The 20915-nt window shown below is 32.4% G+C and overlaps 1 long non-coding RNA gene across 1 annotated transcript; it reads left to right on the top strand.

The window, feature by feature from the left end:
- Positions 1-665: 665 nt before the first annotated feature.
- Positions 666-7694, top strand: LOC107869741. The gene is made up of 3 exons (XR_001673932.1): positions 666-863; positions 971-1079; positions 7556-7694. It is a non-coding gene; the product is annotated as an uncharacterized LOC107869741 (long non-coding RNA).
- The last annotated feature ends 13221 nt before the right edge of the window (positions 7695-20915 follow it).

Below are 20915 nucleotides of genomic sequence, written 5' to 3'. Positions count from 1 at the left end.
GGACTTTTGATCAATGAAAACATTAAAATAAAGAAGAAACAAATTTGTTAGAGTAAATAAATCAAATATTTATTTAAACCAAAATATGAATATATTGCAAAGCATCTATACAAAAAAAAGTAAGAAAAGGAAAGAAATAGAGAGAGAAAATAAGACATCTAAGACTTTGACTCTTTTTTATGACGGTGTAATCCACTATTCCTACTTGGTGAAATATGAAAGGATCCTCGCAGAATTTTCGGCGGAGCCTCCCAAACAATAAAATTTTTCCTATCATCATGTATTTTAAAAGAATAGAAGAAAAATGATCATTAACGAAAAAAATCAACAATATCAAATTGATGAAAATTTCGTTTAATGGACTTAGTTTACTTTAAATATGAACAAATAATAATAATTAATTTAATTCTTTTTAGTGAAAAATCAACCATGAACACCCTTGCGAAGGAGAGTCACTACAGAAGCCAGTTGGCCAAAGAATTTTTATGACTATAAAAGTCAAGTTGTTTGTGAATGAGACATATAAACGTGGACACTTTTTATTAGCCGACTTTGTGTTTTCTCCAAGTGGAAGGATATAGAGAAAACATCAGTTTATGTCTGTGCGTGCTTAATGAATTCAAAATTTTTACTTTATAAATTTTAGTAAGATCAAATTGAAATGAAAAAAAAAAGAAAAAAAGACAAATATTTGTGTGGTCTTTTGTAAAAGAACAAGTCACAAAAAGCAGGTTAATGATGGTGTCCAAGAGAATTCCAATCCTTATCAAGGAGCGCAACAAAATTTAAGTTGGTTCCATCTACTGCAGAACTAATAACATACTTTATTTCTAGTTATATGTTCAATATTCAAGGGAAAAATGGTAAGATAATTTTTTTTAGCAAACCACAACCTTTTTCATTTCCATTCTAGATCCTTCCTTTCTCCTTCTTTCCTCTCACAATCACAACTTTCTCTTCTTTACTGCAGCCCCAACATAGTTTGACAGTCATCCATCTAGTCTATCTCTTGCTTTTCATTTTCTCGAGTTGCTCCATTCAAATTGTTGTCCAATTAGCTTGAGAATCAATCCTTTTGTGTAAGTTCATCTCCTAAATTTTCATTTCTCCATTTTATTCATCTGAAAATATTATCTTTTCTAATAAATAAGTGTTAAAAAATTGCAAAAAAAACTCAATTGATTGAAGTAGGCATGAAAAAAAAAATCCTAAATCAACAATTCCATTTGTTAATGTTTTTGTGGCACACTTCTCTTAATCTTTTTATATGGGTGTCACTAGGTATATTTTTCTTTCCATGTTTTCTTGAATTTCTATCTATTATCTTAATTGTTTTTATATTTCTCATTTAAATCTGCAATTATAGGTTAGCTTTTCTCTTAATACGTTTTTCTTAATTTTCATCTCAATATTCTACTATTTTTTTTATCAAGACAAAAGGGCTATTAAAGGGACAAATGTTTCTTGATATCTTAGCTCCAAAGATGACAAATGTGACCAAAAAAATTATTTTCAACTCATTGAGGACTTTCTTCAAACATCTTCTGAGCAAAATTGCAAACATCCATTTGAGGAAAAATAGTCTTTTTTATGCTCAGTGGAAGGTAATGAACATAATTGCAAAAACCCATTTGATAAAAAAACATCTTTTTCGTGTTCGACAGAAGGTGATTCAATCTCATTGTTATTTAAGTTTCATAAAGAAGGGTCAAAAATTGGTGTGAGTTTAGTATCAAATGCTATGAGTTATGTGCGTCGACAAGGAATTTTACTGTAGGGATTCAAGTACATTGTTTGGTTATTATTAATGGGTTTTTATCAAATATGTATGTTGTTAGTTCTTTCATCACTTTTTATAGTAGTTTTGGAGGAATTGTCGATGCTTACCAAGTGTTTGACGAAATACCTATGAGAAATATTGTGTCTTGGAGTGCTATATTGAATATGTTTGCATTTGAGATGTAGGGGGTTGCGGATTAGGCACGGTTATTTGTAGGGGGTTGCGGATTAGGCGCGGTAACTTTACTAGGAAATAAATAGTTATTGGGTAATAAGTATTTATTTTTATATAATGTATTTTGTCAATATTATCGATTGAAATATTTTTCATTTTTATCTTCTTGACTTGAGATGTTTTATTAATTCATATTCTAAATTAGATATTATCGTAATTAAATTATCTAGTGTTCTAGGATTCTCATTAGTACTATGTAATCTTTTGTATTCTTGGTATAAACCATATAGTTGGGTTTCGATTTCTTTTAATGATTTATTCTTTTCGTAAGATGTATCCATTAATTTATGTAATTGTTAAATACTTTGTAGTAATATTCATTAACTGTTTTTCTTCGTTCTTGTATTTTTTATTTTCATATATTTTATTAATATATTCAATTTTACTGATATTCATATTTTTAGGGGTGATTAAATGGTAGTTGATTAAATGCTTTGCTATAGTATTCTTTAGCTTTTTCTCTTAGTTTTTGTAAGTCTTCTATATTATTTTTAAGATATTCTAAATATTCTATATCTTTTGTTTTAAAATATTCAATTAAATTCATTTTTATAAGGTTTTCTGTTAATCTTATTTCTTTCATTTCTTGTTCCCAGTATTTTAGATATTTGTAGTTTATCATTTTATTCTTCTAAAGTAAATGTATAATAATTTATTCTACCTGTACTATATTTAATATCTTTTTTTGAGGTTATTAATACTACTAACTATTTTTTCTTGTTCTCTTCTTAATGAATTCTTTAAACTATCTAAACTTTATCTTTGTTTTTTTCTAAATTTTTCAAGGTTTCGTCTATCCATTTTAATTTTTCTATTAGATTTTCCATTATTTCTTTAATTTTTTTTCTATAATTAATTTCTTTATGTAGGTCCTCTTGGTTTTCTCTAATTTTCCTAATATATTCTAACATTTTTAGTCTGTATAATATTCATCTAAATCTAAATAGTATTGGTGTTCATAATATATGAGTAAGTTTTCTATACTGTTTAATAATTCTTCCTCTTCATAATCTTGTAATTTTTCCCATATTATTTTCTTTATGTCTATAATTTCTATATCTCTAAGTATATATAAAACAAGTATTTTAATATCATCTGTCATTTAAGCTTGATTAAATGCTTTTTCATAATATTTTTCAGTTGTTTGTTTTAGTCTAAGTAGTTCTTGCAGATTTTCATTAAGAAATTCTATATAATTTATATCTTTAGTTTCTATGCATTTGTCTAAATTTACTTTCATCTATTTTTCTATTAACTGTATGTTTCTCATATCTTTATCCAAAAATTCTAGATATATGTAATTTATCATGGTAAGTATTTGTAAGAGTAGTTAGGTAGGCATGGTATGTAATTTATTCTAGTCATATAATATTTACGAAATGTTTTTTCTAATATGATTTTTCTTATATCTAGTACTTTTATATCCTTAAGTGGATACAAAATAAGTATTTTAAATTTATCTATCATTTCGTCAAATAAATAATTATTCATTTTTCATAAAATTGCGATTTTCAAAATATTCCCTTCAATCATACACATAATAAAATATGAACATATTAGATTAGTATATACTAGATCATTCTTAAATAACATGTTTGTCGGTCACTATTAGCATGGTAATCCAAATACTTTTCCCTTAAACAGCGCCTCAACTCTGGCTACTCCCCACCACGGCTTCTTACCTTATTGGTTTCACCTTTAGGATGACATAGTTCTTAGGGATTTTTCTCCGTTTCCACTTTGCTAATAAACTTCTTAACATGCTATTCTTCGAATAATTCTACTATAAAGTAACTAACATAAACTTATCTTATTATATCATGATTGTTAGGAATTATGAATTTAGCTATTCATAATAGTGAATAAATATACCTGTTCTGGTAAGTTTGATAATCCTAAGTTTTGTTCCTCCATAGATTTTTCCATTGAAATATACTTGTTTTTTAAATAAATAAGCAAAATATTTGTTGTAGACAAGAGAGAGAGTTTTTGCTTCAACGCATGAAGGCTTACCCTTCATCTGAGCAAATGCTCGTTTATTTAAAGGCTGAAGTTGTAAACAAACTTTACATGCACGTATCTATTTTAAAGACTAAAAAACTTTAACAAAAATGTCAAAAAGGCTAGGCTATAGGCTATAGCTATTTAACAAAAAAGTATTTATCTTAACTTACTAAAAGACAAAAAATTGTTAATACCTAAGACTTTTTCTATACAAATTTTTATAATTTATGTAAAGGAAATTGTGAAAGTTATCTACATGTCACTTTCACAATTTAATAGCTCATCTTCTCCATTATTTCGCTCCGTAGTTATATCTTTTTTTTGTATCCGTTGGTTCTCTATCTTCTTATCAGTGTAGCATCACATCTGGAATAAAGTTGTGCTTGCTACTACATCTACTGCATATGTGGTCTTTGTATTTTTGGCCAACTTTTTCACAAAATTGATCCATAGCTTCTTCTGAAATAATTCCCTTACTGATAGATCTTGTTAATGGTTGTTCTTCTGGTTTGAGGAGTGTTAATCCCCATTTTCTAAGTTCTTCCATGTCATGGTCTCCAACTTCTTTGCAAGTTGAATAAATCAATGCTTGGTTCCTTAAATTATATATTCAAACTGGTTTTTTATTTAAATAATTATTAAGTAACTCTGATAATATATTGCTTATTCCAATAGCTCTTTTGTTGCGGTAAAATGCTGGTATCTGCGTTTTTGGTATCTCGGTCTGTTCACATATTTCTTCCAGAATAATATAATCTCTGGTCATACCTATTTTGACCATATTAATAGTCTGTTTAATTTCGTCAAATAATATTTCTGCTGGTGCAGAATAAAATCGAACATAGAATAATTGTCCGTTGGTAATTCTCTTATAAGTCATAAATTCTTTGTGAATTTCTGGGATTCCTGCTAACTCTTCTCTATCGGTTGTGTAAACCATAGATAATAATCTATAATAGTAACATGATTTAATAAAATTTGGGCTTGTACCTGGTAAGGTGTAATGCCCCGAAAAATAGGTCCCCGAGCGTCATACGGTGCTTTAGGCTACGAGTAGCCCCAAGCTAACCCTTTGATCCATTTTCATTCAGTTCAACACAAATCAACGGACTTTTCATAAATAACCCTCAAATATCAACTGAGTAATCATTATCCAAGAATAAAAAAATTTCAGAAAGATAACAAAAGACGACTTATTAGTCAACTCCCAACATCTATACTGGTCTGACAAGCCTCTAAGAAAATCAATAAGACCAGCGAGCCATTGAGACATGCCCCAACTGACTCATACTCAGTTATCAAATGTAAACAATTCCATGAAACCAATATCAGACATCACGTCCTCGGAACATGAGGACTCACCATAACAAAGGATGTAGAATAGCGTGCCCAAAGAATCACTGTCGAACCTAGAAATGAGCACCTGAACCTACATTCTAAGAAAATGTAGCCCACATCCGAAGATGTGGGTCAGTACCATGGAAAGGGACCGAGTATATGGGGGTGTATGCAGTTGTATAAACATCATCTTCATAAATATTTATAAGAAATATGCAGGATGTATGAAAGACTCACATAGCCCGAAGAAAATCATCATAATCATGAGAGGATGAAATAAGTACAATAACACATATGAGTCATCATATAATTTTTCAATCACTTTCAGTTCATCAAGAATACCGATTCTCATAATGTAAATATCATTTAAATCTTTCGAAAGAATAACTTTCACAATTCCACTTTCAAATCACTTCACCATTCACCACAAGGAAACACACACACATACTGGGAGATCCTATAACCGACATAAACCATGTGACCAACATGGAGTCCAACATACAACCCACGTTGGGGAGAGCCGTCCTATCCTTGCCATTGGAGTAGGACTATCGATATCAAATCCACACAAACTAGTGATCACTATATAAATCAACCTCAGGCTCACTCCTACGGGGGCATGTAGTTCTAGGGAAGTAAGGTCGCTTTATACCTCCCACTCAGTGCTAAAGATTTCTCCCGGACTTAGCTCAGATCATTTCAAAGACAATCCATAATAAAACAATTTCAGTAATATATAAATATACATTGGGAGCCATCATGCTTCCTATCTATCAAAATCAAACACGTTGTGGATTTCATTCACACTCGAGTTCAAAACAACTCCATTAAAACCAAAAGGTCAAATCATTCAAAATATCTCAAATATTCAACATCAACGTGCTTATAACATACACTTTCTCAAAAAACACAATTTCCAATGGGGATTCACGACCCAAATATCAAAATCATGATAAATATCATTCAAGATTCATGCTTTATATCTCCATACATGTAAATTCATCTTTCAAAATCATAAACATCAAGATTTCATAATAATCATCATAAGATATGAGTTCATGCTTCAAATTCGTAAAAAAATCAAATAAAAATTATGCCTTTGTAAAGAAAATTACTTTTGGGCACAAGAACAAATGAGAGTTCTTGTTGAAAAAGCCCACATACCTTTCAATTGGGAGTAGGATCTAGCACTGATTGAGTGCAGGGATGGCGGCTCCCTGTCAGAGAGGCAAAGTCATTAGGAGCAATCCCCGTACTCCAGAACTGCATAGCCAACACAGGATGTAGGAGTCACTCGTCAGAAAAAATCTTGTCACCCGTCAGAGAGGCTTAACTATTATACTGCCTTAGGATTGACTTCCAATGAGGGTTACCCGTCAGATAGGCTTGACCAGAGAGAACTTTACCCATGGTACGGTATTGACACCCTTCATCTGAGGTATAGATTGGACCCCATTAGTTTCAACTCGGGATATGTCATTTAAGTGAGTACTCCTACAGTTGCAGTTTTAGTATCAATCTTCGAAGTAGAACTCATAAATCAAGACTATCAGATACAGTTATTAAACTTAGTAAGGAACTCAGATAGTTCCACAGATTCATAGATCACCTGCTAGATAGGTATGGTCTAACACAAAGTTATTCAGTATCAGTACTTATAGAGGTCACCCATCAGATAGGCTTGATCTCAGTCTCAGATTCAGTTGAGTATTCTCAATATTAGTTTTAGAGATCACCCGTTAGTTAGGCCTGATCTCCAGCTTAGTCACTCTTAATTATTATTAGAAGATTTAGACTGTCAGATACAGTCGCTCAGTATCAGCTACATTAGTTAGGCCAATTATCACAGTTATATCAGTTAGATCAATCATCATAGCTTACATTATCAGTATTCAGTTTCAGGACTGTCAAATATAGTCAATCAGACTAGTTCTTCATAATTCAAACTGTTAGAAATAGTCATTCATTTATTCAGTATCTTAGTATCTGTAAACTCATGTTGTCAGCATTCAAACTCAATAGTCCATATCACCACGAGTTCTATTATAGTTACTTATGCATGTATGTATTTTCACGTTCATATCAGTCAGCATTGTTCATGCATATAAACCCTTTGTATTTATCCTACCTCATTCGTATACTCAGTATATTTAGACGTATTGATGCATTTATGCTATGGTATTTTATTTTATGCTTTAGGTTCAGTGGTATAAGTTCCAGAGCAGCAGTAACATTACAAATTTCAGCAGTCAGAGTTAGAAGTGAGTCCTCATCCTTTGAGGACATGATTATTTATCTATATTCTCATTGATTAGTTCATTAGTCGGATTTAGTTTTGGATATATCCCATCATCTCCTTATTTAGATTATTCAGACAATAATGGCTTTCAGACTAGATGTAGACTAGATTACAGACTAGATTCAGACTTCAGTATTTCAGTTCTATTTTGGTATTGTGATACCTCTTTATTCAGACATTTTTATTACTCATATTATGTTCAGTATTGAACCTTATGGCCTTCAGTTCATGTTTTCGTATTTATATTTATATATTATGTAGTGTACAAGTACAGATATCAGTCATGAGTTAGCTTATGGACCTTCTGGGTTATGAACACCATGTAGTATTTTGGTTCAGATAATCGAGGTGTTACAAACTTGGTATCAGAGCCTAAGGTTTAATAGAGTCCTAGGAAGTATGAAAGCCGCATCTAGTAGAGTCTTATACATGGGTGTGTTGCGTGCCACATTTATGTATAGGAGGCTATAAGCTTTTTTAGGAATAGTTTCCCTTCTTTTAGTATTCATGTCATGCCAGTGAGCAAAAAGCTTAGTTGAACTCTCAGTCTAATCCTTATTCCTCTTCCATTTGTAGAACATGCCTCCCCGCAGAGATAATGCCCGTAGAAATGACAATCAGCCACCTCAACCCGTAGATCCTCTGAATGAGAATATGACACATGCAGAGTTTTGGGTAGCTTTTCAGGCGCTAGCCCAAGATGTGACCACTAGTGTTCAGGACAACCGTCAGGCTGCATCTCCACCTCAGCAAGATGGAGATTCATCCGCTGCTAGGATCAGAAATTTTATGAGAATTAAGCCGCCAAAATTCTTTGGGTTAGTAGCAGGTGAGGACCCACATCTTTATCTTAAAGAGGAAAAAAAGATCACCTAGATTATCCATGTGTTAGAGGAGGAGAGTGTGGAATTAATGTCCTATAGGTTGAAAGATATTTCTCATGATTGGGTAGTGTTGTGGAAGAAGAGTAGAAGGGAAGATGCACCTCCTATGACTTGGAAGATATTTTAGGATATCTTCTTAGATAATTTTTTCCTGCTAGAGATGAGAGAAGCTAAGGTAGAAAAGTTTATGAACCTGATACAAGGCTCCATGATAGTGAAGGAGTATTTTCTTAAGTTCAACTAGTTAGCTAAGTATGCTCCTGACTTGATAGATGACCCTAGAGTGAGTATCAGTAAATTTGTGACTGGTGTGTCCGGGTTGGTATTGAAGGAGTGTAGAACCTCTATGCTCAATAGAGACATGGATATTTCTAGGTTAATGATGCATGCCCAGCAGATAGATGCAGATAAATCTAAGGAGAGGGAGAGATCTAATAAGAGAATCAAAATAGGTAGTTATAACTTTTCTTAAGTTGGGTCACAGGGTGGTAATCATTCTTACCATATTTAGAAGAATTCAATACCAGCTTCATCCTCAGCTAGTATGCCTACACCAAATTTTAGAGATATCAGTCATGATGGGATGCCAGGCTCTAAAGCCCAGAGCAGTGTTAAAAGTGAGCGCACTTATCCGCTTTGTGGAGAGTGTGGAAAAAACTATCTAGGTGGATGCAGAGCCAATGAGTGTAAACTGTTAGCTCAGAAAGGTAGAGATTCACGTCAGTAGGGCACCACTCCTAGTACCAATAGCGATCAGCGTCAGAACTAACTCTATTCACTTCAGACTCGTCATGATCTAGAAAGTTTTCTGAACATATATTTAGGTATATATGAATCTTTTATCTTTATTATATGTATTAGTTTCAGACTCTCGAGGTTCAGTCTTGATCCAGTTCATAGATGCCCTATGCATCACCCAGTGTATCAGTAAAGTGAGCATTCTTAGAGGGACATAGAGTCCCAAGGGGGAGATACCACATAATTTCGAGTCCCAAGGGGGAGATACCACATAATTTCTCCATACTTTTATGTCTTTAAACCCATTCAATTGCATGTCCAAATATTTCTCACAAAGCTAGTATCAGTTATTAGTACATATTCATTCAAGCATTTAAGAGTCAATTCAGTCAAGTATTCATGCATTAGATATGTATGCTCTGTAGTAGAAGCTCAGCTTATCAGTGTATCCAATTATGTATTCATGAGAACTACTCAGTCATTTATCTCGTGCATCAAGTATGCATGCTCAGTATAATAATTCTGTCAAATAGTCATTCATGTTCAGTATGAATTTTTAGCATGTCAGTAATTCTATCCATATAGTCATGTTTCAAAAATTCATGTCCTTTAAGTAAGTTCAGTCTATCAATATTCTTAGTCTATCAAGTTTCATTTGGAGACGAATGATTCCAAGGGGGATATAATGTAACGCCCCACATTTTGAACTAGAATGAAAATCCATCATTCATATATGTAGATGTTCCAAAATCCTTGAATCCTATGTAACTTTAGTGTGTTAATCAATTATATAGTGTAGAAATCTATTTGAGCATTAATTTATATCATAGAGGTCCCCTAACTCAAGGACAAGTTGAAAACTTTCCTATCGTTCAAGTTTTAGTAAGCATCAAAACTTGGGTCAACTTCAATCAACCATAACTCCTTGTATATATTTAATTATACAACCTACTATATTTCAAATGAAATCTATTTGAATTATCTTTCCAATGATACCAATTTCATCCAAATCCAATATTGGAGTAAAAAGTTATGCCCATTTTACTCCAGCGTGTCAGCCTGGAAAACCGAGTGACGACATTTTGTGATAACTTATCACAAGTCTGACGGCTTATCATGAATGTTGTCATCCTTAGGAAGAAACCAACCCCCAGTGATGACATTTTGTGATAACTTATCATAAGTCTGACGGCTTATCATGAATGTCGTCAGCCTTAGGCAGAAACGAGCCCCAACTGATGACATTTGTGATGACTTATCACAAATCTGATGATATTTCAGCCTTGGTCATTAGCTGATAAATTCAGCAATTAGGAAGTGGTTTCATAAGGGTATTTTGTTATATTTCTTCACCTCCCATGACTTAAAACCCTCAAGGGACGTAACTTTCTCTTATTTTCTTCAGTTAAACATCTCAAAAAAATTCTCTCATACACTCTCAACTACAAGATTTGAGTTTCCTCTCAAGATCATCTCCTCAAGAACAAGAACATTCTCTCCCAAAGATTTTAAACCCTAGTCAAGAAAAAAAAAATCAAGAGCCTTAAATAAACTTCAAATCTCTCTTAAGATTCAAGCTGATTTCACCGCTAGTTTTCATGGATCTTCAATCTAAGGTATGCATAGTTTTCATCCACGGATTCCTTTCATCCGTGGTGTTCAAGAACCCTCTTTTAAACTATGAATCATGAAGTTATGTTGTTGGTTGATTATGTTTGTGTGATTGATTATTATGTAACTCCTAAGTTTGAATCTTTTTGTGATTTTATGAAATTAGGATGACATGTAAATTGAAATATATGAATTTTGGGTAGTTTGAATTATTAATGTGATGAATATGCCTATGCCACAAGGTGTGCATTCAAGGTTTTTTATAAAATACCTAAGAGACTAGAAATCATGTATTATAGATAAATCGAACTTAAATGACAAGTCCATGTTCTATTCCTTATGTTTCCACATGAATTCCTTGTTATTGATATGTGTTGTTGTTATGAGTTATTGTTGTGATATGGAATATACATGATATTGAGGTATGCAAGTATACCCAGGTTATATGTATTCCCTTTCATGTATAAGGTGTTGAGAACCATGCGTAGTATGAAATCCACTACTTACGGTATTATGAATTACGGATGTTATTCCTATAATCAAGAAGTATCATGTGTGTCAGTTTACTTCCATCAAGTCTTGGGGGTACTTGTACCTGAAAAATATAACTGTGTGCCTAGAGCTAAGTCAGTATCAAGATAATCTCAGTCGTTCTATGATCAGTAGAACTTAGTCAGTTACAGAATTCAAAATTCTCAGACAGTTATAGAACTTAAGAAATCTCAGTACTCTAAGTATCAATATCATTCCAGCTTCGGTTCAGTACTCAACTCTGATCTCAGTAGCATTCAAGAAATCAATTTAGAACTTAGTATTATTCAGTCAGATAATAGATTCAGTAGTATTCCATTAGATAATGGAACCAAGTGAACTCAGTCATCTCAGTCAAGTAAGAAACTCAGTAACAGCTTTTGTTCAGATCAAGTACAAGTTCTAAGAATCAGTTTAGAGTCTTTCAGTTGGGAGGAAAAGCTAGCACTGATTGAGTGCAGGGATGGCGGATCCCCATCAGAGAGGCAGAGTCATTAGGAGTAATCCCTGAACTCTAGAACTGCGTAGCTAGCACAGGATGTAGGAGTCACCTGCCAGAAAAAGGCTTGTCATCCGTCAGAGAGGGTTGACTATTATACTACCTTAGGCTTGATTTCCTACGAGGGTTACCCATCATATAGGCTTGACCATAGAGGTATTTACTCATGGCACGGTATTGACACCCTTTCAGCTGGGGTACAGGGTGGACCTCACTAGTTCAGACTCGGGGCATGTCGGTTGAGTAAGAACTACCATAGTTACAATTTTAGTATCAGTCTTCATAGTAGAACTCTGAAATCAAAACTGTCAGATACAGTCATTAATCTCAGTAAAGAACTCAGATAGTTCCACAGATTCATAGACCATTCACTAGATAGGCTTGGTCTAACATAAAGTTATTCAATATTAGTACTTACAGAGGTCATCCATGAGATAGGCTTGATCTCAGTCTTAGATTTAGTTGAGTATTCTTAATATCAGTTCTAGAGATCACCCGTTAGTTAGGACTGATCTCAATCTTAGTCATTCTTAATCATTATTAGAAGATTTGGACTATCAAATATAGTCGCTTAGTATCTGTTACATTAATTCAGCCAATTATCACAGTTATATCAGTTAGATCAGTCGTTATAGCTTACGTTATCAGTATTCAGTTTCAGGACTGATAGATATAGTCAATCAGACATGTTCTTTATAATTCAAAGTATTAAAAATAGTCGTTCATCTATTTAGTATCTCAGTATTAGTAAACTCATGTTGTCAGCATTCAGACTCAATAGTCAGTATCACCACGAGTTCAGTTATAGTTACTTATGTATGTATGTATTCTCGCGTTCATATCAGTCATCATTGTTCATGCATATAAACCCTTTGCATTTATCCTACCTTACTCGTATACTCAGTACATTCAGACGTACTAACGTATTTGCGCTATTGTGTTTTATTTTATGCCATTGGTTCAGAGGAACGAGTTCCATAGTAGTAGTAGCATTGTAGATTTCAGCAGTCAGAGTTAGAAGTGAGTCCTCATTCTTCAAGGACATGACTATTTCTCTATATTCTCATTGATTAGTTCATTAGTCGGAGTTAGTTAGGGACATGTCCCATCATTTCCTTATTCAGATTATTCAGATAGTAGAGGCTTTCAGACTAGATGCAGACTAGATTACAGACTAGATTCAGACTTCAGTATTTCAGTTCTATTTTGGTACTGTGATACCTCTTTATTTAGACATTTCTATTACTCAGATTATGTTCAGTATTGAACCTTATGGCCTTCAGTTCATGTTTTTGCATTTATATTTATATATTATGCAGTGTACAGGTACAAATATCAGTCATGGGTTAGCTTGTGGTGCTTCGAGGTCATGAGCACTATGTAGCATTCCAGTTTAGATAATCAGGGCATTACACAAACAAATGAACATTTTAATTAAATAATAGAATTATACATAACATAAAAATTTTCAAGGATCAACATTGGGCTTGTGCATTGACGTCGTAGCCAACTAGATTATACTGAGTCCCAACTAGTTTTTTTTAATCAAAAGACCCAAATATAGGCCTGTAGACACTTAAATTTTGTAGGCTCAACAAGAAGAATTCAATTTCTGCTAGAGTTCTTGGAGGCTACTAGATCCTAAACCTAGTTTGGTGGCTACTCTACTCTATACTCTAAATTACCCCTATATAAAAGGGAAAATATTTCATTCAAGAGACAACTTCAATATCCCACAAAATCATGAGATACTTATAAAAAGATTATCCTAAGTTTGAGAAATACGCTACTAACAATCCACAAATTACAGAGAAAATCAAAAAGAGGATAAAATTAATAGAAAGAATCAAGGAAGGAATAGATTTGTACCCATATATGTATCAATAAAAATTCTTCTTTCTTTATATTTTATTTGGGATTGCTGTAAGACCCCGCAAAATCCTAGCTTAACTCAATGCTTTAGAGCATGAAAAGAAGTCTCAGACTCAGAAAATTTCAGCTAAGTAATGACACTTAGTCACATTTTAGGACCTCAGTATTTCCATGATTTTATTTACGATCCTTATGGCCTTAAAATGTCGATTTTTAAGTTGATTCATGATCAGGGATGTCAATGGGTGTTCTCGGGCGAGTTTTGGATTTTTCAAACCTCATTAGAAGGAGTCGATGCAATCTAGATGTATCACATCGATGGATATTTTCCTCACCATTCAGTGCAGATTCTAGTGAGCGAATGCTATATTGACGCGTCGCATCTGTTATTGCATCGACCCTATTGATACGGCGCATCAGTCTGTGCTTCTCTGGGCACGTTTTTCAGTTATTAAAAGTCTGCATCCAGAGGGGTATTTGGGTTATTTTTCACTTTTATCCAGTTCTAAAATATGAGATTAACCTATCTTAAGAGCAAAACCACTCACTTTCTCTCTATTTGTCTCAAATTTCTCTCAAGAACAAACCCTAGGGCATTTAATTTCAAGTCCAAGCTTCAAGAAAACACCATCAATCTTCACAAATTTGATTACCAAGGTATGTTAGGTGTTCATCTAAGGGTTTCCTTTCACTCTTGGAGTTCATGAACCTTTTTTAAAACTACAAGTTGATTTCTTTCATGAATTTCATGTTGAATTTGATTGTATTCATAATTATGATGTTATTTGGGTTTCTAATCCATGATTTATGACAAGTTTTATCTGAAGTAACTAACTTGTGTGTAGTATTATATGGACTTATGTTAAAAGCCCCTTTGAATTTGTGAGTTAGGATTGTGATCATGATTCTTGCATATTGATTATTATTAGGTGCATGAATTATGTTCCCTAAGTGTTTAATAAAATGTTCATGTAAGTTGAAGGGTAAAATCATGACATAATAGTATGTGAATAAGTTCATGCCTCTCAAGTGTTTGATAAAATGTCTAAATAAAAGCATTGTTAACAAGCTACTTTTTTTATACTATTAAGATCATGTCTTATTTTACTTTCAATGCTATAAAGTCCTGGGGGTATTCAGTACCCGAAGATCTAGTTGTAATGATATAATTTGAAATGATAATTAGATTCAACAGCAATTAAAGTGGAAGAGGGTTTACCCTTAACGCTGAAATTGTTAGTTAGGAAAAAGCTTTTGCAATAATTTCATCATACACTATATTAGGCGTGTAATAATCATCATGATTATCAGCAGTAGGAGGTCTTATTAGTATTTTAACATTGTTTGAATTCTTAGCTCTCGACAAAGCAACATATAGTTGACCATAAGAAAACACTGGTTATCTTAAATAAATACCAATAAAAATTAATGTTTGTCCTTGAGCTTTGTTAATTGTCATGGCAAAACATAATCGCACGAGAAATTGTATTTTTTTAAATTATGGGGATTTTTTCATCCGCTGAGGTTAATAATAGTATACATGGAATGAATATATGAGTATTTTTAAAGTCACCAATGGATATTGTAGCACTGATAACATGAGCTTTGAAATCATAACTTGTTAGTCGGGTTTCATTACATAAACCCTCTGAAGGATTTAAATTGTTAAGCAAGATAATGGGGTAATTTTTTTATTAAACATAGCTTGTAAGGAGGTAATTCAGTAGGATTTAAAGTATGCATAAAATCTTCATATTCACTTTGGTCTTTTGGTTCAAGAGTTTCATTAGTAGCGACATAAACTTTTGCATTGGATGGGAATTGGGTAATTAGCATTTCATTTATTTCATTTACAAAATCATTTTTGTTGTTAAAATAGCTCGAGAAGTAGTAAAATAAATATTTGACTGAGATGTATATAAATTGGGATAAGTAACTTTAAATAGCAAGTTCAATGAATCTTTTTCAGTAGTGAAACGAATGATTAAAGATTTTGATATTTCAATTTTTCTTTGAGCATTTCATTTTTCATTTCCATTACCTATCCTCATTAAGTAATTGCAAAAAGAAGGACTAGTTCTTGCTCGCATATCTTTAGATAATTATAGTTTTTGGAGTTGATTCCAAATTTTAGAACATAGTAAACTTTTGCAAATAAAATCTTCTGTTTTGCCACTATGAACAACAGGTAGGGTTTGTCTAAAATCACCACTAAAAACAAATTTTCCACCAAAGAGAATGTTTCTTTCCATAAGATCTTTAAGAAGTAAATCCAAGGCCTCTATAATTTCTTTTTTTTTCCATTGAGACTTCATCCCATACTATTAATTTTGCATCACGAATTAAAGATGCCAATGGACTTTGTTTGCTAATATTACAAATAAAATTTGCATCATTTGTTATAGGCAATTTGAATCGAGAATAAGCAGTGCGACCTCCAAGAAGAAGAAGGCTGCCACACAATATATTTGTGTTGTAGTAGAACTGGTTGTAGGTTTAATTTTTTCAATGCCGCAATGCCAACCATTTTGACCGTAAGAAAACAACTATGGATATTGCAATGGGTCATAGCAACCATAGTAATAATTTACCAATTGAATCTTATCACTTTTGTATATATTCGGATATGAGGTGAAGAAATATAATTGTTGGCATCTTGGTCTACCCATATTCCTGCAACCTATGACGTAGTTGGTAAATTGTATGTTCATTGATTTAAACCAACATCAGATTTAAATGCAATATAAAAATTAGAGAGTTGTGGATATTTAAGATTTTAAAAATATTGAGTATGGATTAATTTTTAATATTTTCATTAACCTTTTAATGATATATTCATTTAACTTGTCTTAACATGCCATTCGATTTCTCAACTCATTCTCACTATCGAAATAATATAATTGCATATTTTTCCCTTTTTCATCACTTGTTATCAAGTCGTTTATGAAATGATACATATTTCCTTGAACTCAAAATGTATAAATACATTTATTTCTTTGTCATAATTCCTTATCGTAAGCCACTCCAAGATATGTAAAAGCAAATATGTTATTATATGTTCTTACATAAGTTCAAAAGTGTTTTGATTATTCAGTATTCTCTAAATAAAGATTCATCAATTCGATGAAAATTCGATGAGAAATTAGCCTGATAGCACCCTTACCACAACAGAAAACCGGTGGTTCATATTCAAATTTTCTTTATTGGCAAAAATTACATTTCGGAACAGATTTTAACATGACATAATTTGTGGATGTTTATGTCATAGTTGAGTTATCATTATACTGTTTAGTATTATTTGATGTTGATCCTTGCTCTAATTGAGGTTGTTTCTCAATTAAGGTAATAGAGGTAGCACCAAATCGTCGGTAGCTACATTGAGCTTTACTTGTTCGTGCTTTAGCTAGCAAAACTTCTTTTCTATTAGATTGTATTATTTTATATAATTCACAGCGTCTATATTTTGTTATCCTTATGTGCTTTTTCAAAGCTTGGATGTGCTTGTTTATTTCTATTTGACATTGTAATATTGATTTTCTAACAGTGGTTAATATAAGCTGACATATTTAACATATTTTGTAATATGAAAGCAAGTATAGAATCATAAATATACAATAGCTATACAAATTTGAATTCACAATGAAAACATTAGCTACTAAATGGAAGACTATATAGTAGCACAAATAGAGAGTTCGCATACGAAAACTGTAACTGCAAAGAAAGAAGAGGGGATAAGAATTGAAGGCAATCTATTTGTTTAAAAATTTGAACTGCAAATTTGGTGTAAAATCAATACCAATTATCAAATCAGCAAATAATATTAAAATGATACAGTACCTGTTTGATTCACTACATCATGATATTTTTTTGGGTCTTACGTATTAGAAACAAGAAATAGACATAAGTTAGTTTTTGTTGTTTTAAATTAGTTTGACATCTTATATGAGAACCCCTTAAATTTTTTCACAATTATTTCTTATAGCAATTTTGCTATATCACTTCTAATTAGTTACTATGAGTCATTTAAGACATGTCTGCTTCGATACTTCAATTGTTGTATATGATTGACTTTCGAAATTATCTCAATGTCACTTAAATTAAAATAAAAGAAAAACTATTATAAATCACAATTATTAAAACTTAAACTATTTTAATAATATAATTGACTATTTATGCCAAAAAAGTGTTATAAGTTGCAATATCTAACAACTTAAATTATCCAAAAGTATATTAAAATTTAACTAATTATCTAGCTCAAAATTAAGCTGCCATGGGATCTGATGCTCAAAATTGGTATTTGGGTTTAAACTATGACCAGTAGGTTCCTATGTCTATCTCTGGTCCCTCACCAGCTGCGCCCCACAAGATTCTCCTATTTCTATATTTTGTATTAACTTACATGAAGACATTGCACAATATCTTGTGTTGGTTATGCCATTCTTGGTTTCTTTGTTGCTTTCAGTGAAGTTTTAAAGTAGTGTAGTCATGCCTATTCTGATTTTTCTTCTTATCACAATACGCCTTTTTCTTTACCTTTCATGAGTCTTCTAATTTTATCTTGAATATTACTACTTATACCACTTTTTTATTTCATAAACACATTGACCTGAAGAACACTTTAAATAGCTAAATCACAAACTTCACTACAACAATATCACTAACCTCAACTCCAAAATTTCAACAAAAACATTCAAGAAATAGCAATATAGCAAAAGAAATTCAACCTCCCTATTCAAAATCCAACAGAAGATCACATCTTGCTATATTTACCACAAATCCTATTACAGTCTTTTCCAAAAAACAACGAAAACATTACCTACTAAATGGAAGATTGTACAACAGCACAAACAGAAGTTCGCATTCAAAAACTGCAACTGCAAAAAAAGAAGAGGAGATAAGAATTGAAGTCTAAGGTCAAACAAACACTAAACAAAAGTTCATGTGATTGAAATCTCAAAAATCAAAAAGTGACAGCTGAGTAGTTTTAGGAAAATATAGCTTATATAAATGGCCCATCACAAAGAATGGCCGTGTTGTTAATTTTCTGGTGACCAAGATAGATGTAAAATCTATTTGTGTAATACAGTGGCACTGTATTACCTGCATTAAAATGCTAAAAAGTGTTAACTAAAATGTTGATCTTTCACTGCTATGCCATATCAAGAAAAATCAACAATTTATTTCTCGTTGACTTCACTTCAATTTTCAAGGAAAAACCTCAAGAAACAGTAGCATCAAACACCTATAAGAACGAATAGAGTTGAAAATCCTATAAAAGGTCAAGTCTTCGCTTCAGTTACCGCCAAAGCAATCCAATTTTCCTAAAGAATACCTCAGATAGATAAATTACAAATATCTCTACAACAATCTCACTAACCTCAACTTCAAAATTTCAATCAAAATATTCAAGAAATAGCAATACAGCAAAAGAACATTCAACCTCCCTTTTCAAAATCCCACAAAATATCAAATCTTTGTTATATTTACCACAAATTTTATTAAAATCTTTTCCAAAAAACAACAAAAATGTTACCTACTAGATGGAAGACTATACAATAGCACAAATAGAGGATTCTCACATAAAAACTGCAACTACAAAGAAAGGAGAGGGGATAAGAATTGACGGCTAATGTAAATATCCTTCGTTATATTTTTGAATTATTTGTATCTTTGTCGTCTAATTTGGATATGTATATACCTCGAAGGCTCGAGTTACTAAAAATGGTACGTATATATCCTTCAGTTAAATGGTGCGCACCACATATCCTCATTCTACAAAAATTAACCTATTTTCATTAGCAATTTCTCCTTCGACCTGCCGGCGAAATGCTATATGGTCGGAGTTGTAAGCGAGAATTTTCCCAAATCTATTTATTGGAGAACCAAAACCAATGTGTTCATGGAACATTTCCTTAGGATGAGAATCAAGAAATAGAAGTGGGCAAAACTCACTTCTAACTCCAGCCATAGAATATTTTGCTGGCAGGCCAGAGATAAATTGCTAAGAGCAAGTGAGTTAATTTTTTTAGGATGAGGACACGTGATATGCCGTCTAACTTAAAAATATATACGTACCACTGTCAATAGTTGTAACACCCTGTACTTTTACCCAACTTAAATTTGTCCCAAAAATGTCAAAGACTTACTTTAAAGATGAATACACTTTTATACATGTAGAATTTTCAAGATTTTGACTTTTCATCGAGTAGGAAATTCAATTAGCTTTCCAATGATATAAAATTTGCCTAAATCAGATAACCGGGTAAGAAGTTATGGCGATTTTATGTTTCAGTCGTTAAACATCGTCATTCAGGCCCGTAGCACATCGCGGAGTGTGTCAAAATAGCAAATGTCAATTTCCAGTGTACCAACACAATTACACCACATTACGGTGCAGTTCCAGTTCACAATCAAAGTGGCAACACAATTGTACCGTGTCGTGCCATTATGCAATTTCCCAGTCGTCATTTTCCAGTGACACAATGTGATAGCACCACCTCACGCCAGGGGACAGATCGGGAAAATTTTACGAAAAATTAAAGTTTCACCCAGGGTTAAAATAATTTTTTCCCATGATTTTATTCTGCCCAGATGTGGTATTTAACCCCTAAAAACATGTAAAACCCTTTATTAATCAAAAGGTATAAAAGGTATTTCTCTTTCAAAAGGCAAAAAAAAACCCTAGTTCAAGAATCAAGGTCAATTCTCAAGAATCCCTCCAAGAGTCTTCAAGAACTTCAAGAATTTAGATTTCCAGGTATATTAGATGTTCATTCATGGATTCTTACCTTTCATGGAGCCCAAGAATCCCGTTTCAAAATACAAGATTTATGATTGATGATTTCCATATTTAAATTAGATTGAATTCATGTTCATGATGTTGTTTAATTTTTAATCCATGATTTAGATTACATATTCCAAGAATTGATTCCAGTATGTGTTAAATTACGTGGTATTCATGATAAATCCTTTAATTTGCAAGTTGATTGTTGTAGCCATTTAACCCTAAGTGTTTATGATTTAATGAACCAAGCATGCTTCCCATGTGTTTGAATAGTTGTTTATGAGAATGAAATAATGCCATTATAGCATGCTAACATGTATTACCCATTCATGTACAAGTTA

The sequence above is a fragment of the Capsicum annuum genome, chromosome 4 (genome assembly GCF_002878395.1).
Source record: "Capsicum annuum cultivar UCD-10X-F1 chromosome 4, UCD10Xv1.1, whole genome shotgun sequence".
NCBI classification, from domain to species: Eukaryota; Viridiplantae; Streptophyta; class Magnoliopsida; order Solanales; family Solanaceae; genus Capsicum; species Capsicum annuum.
The sequence above is the reverse complement of the archived record's forward strand: the minus strand, read 5'-3'. Positions and strand labels throughout refer to the sequence as shown.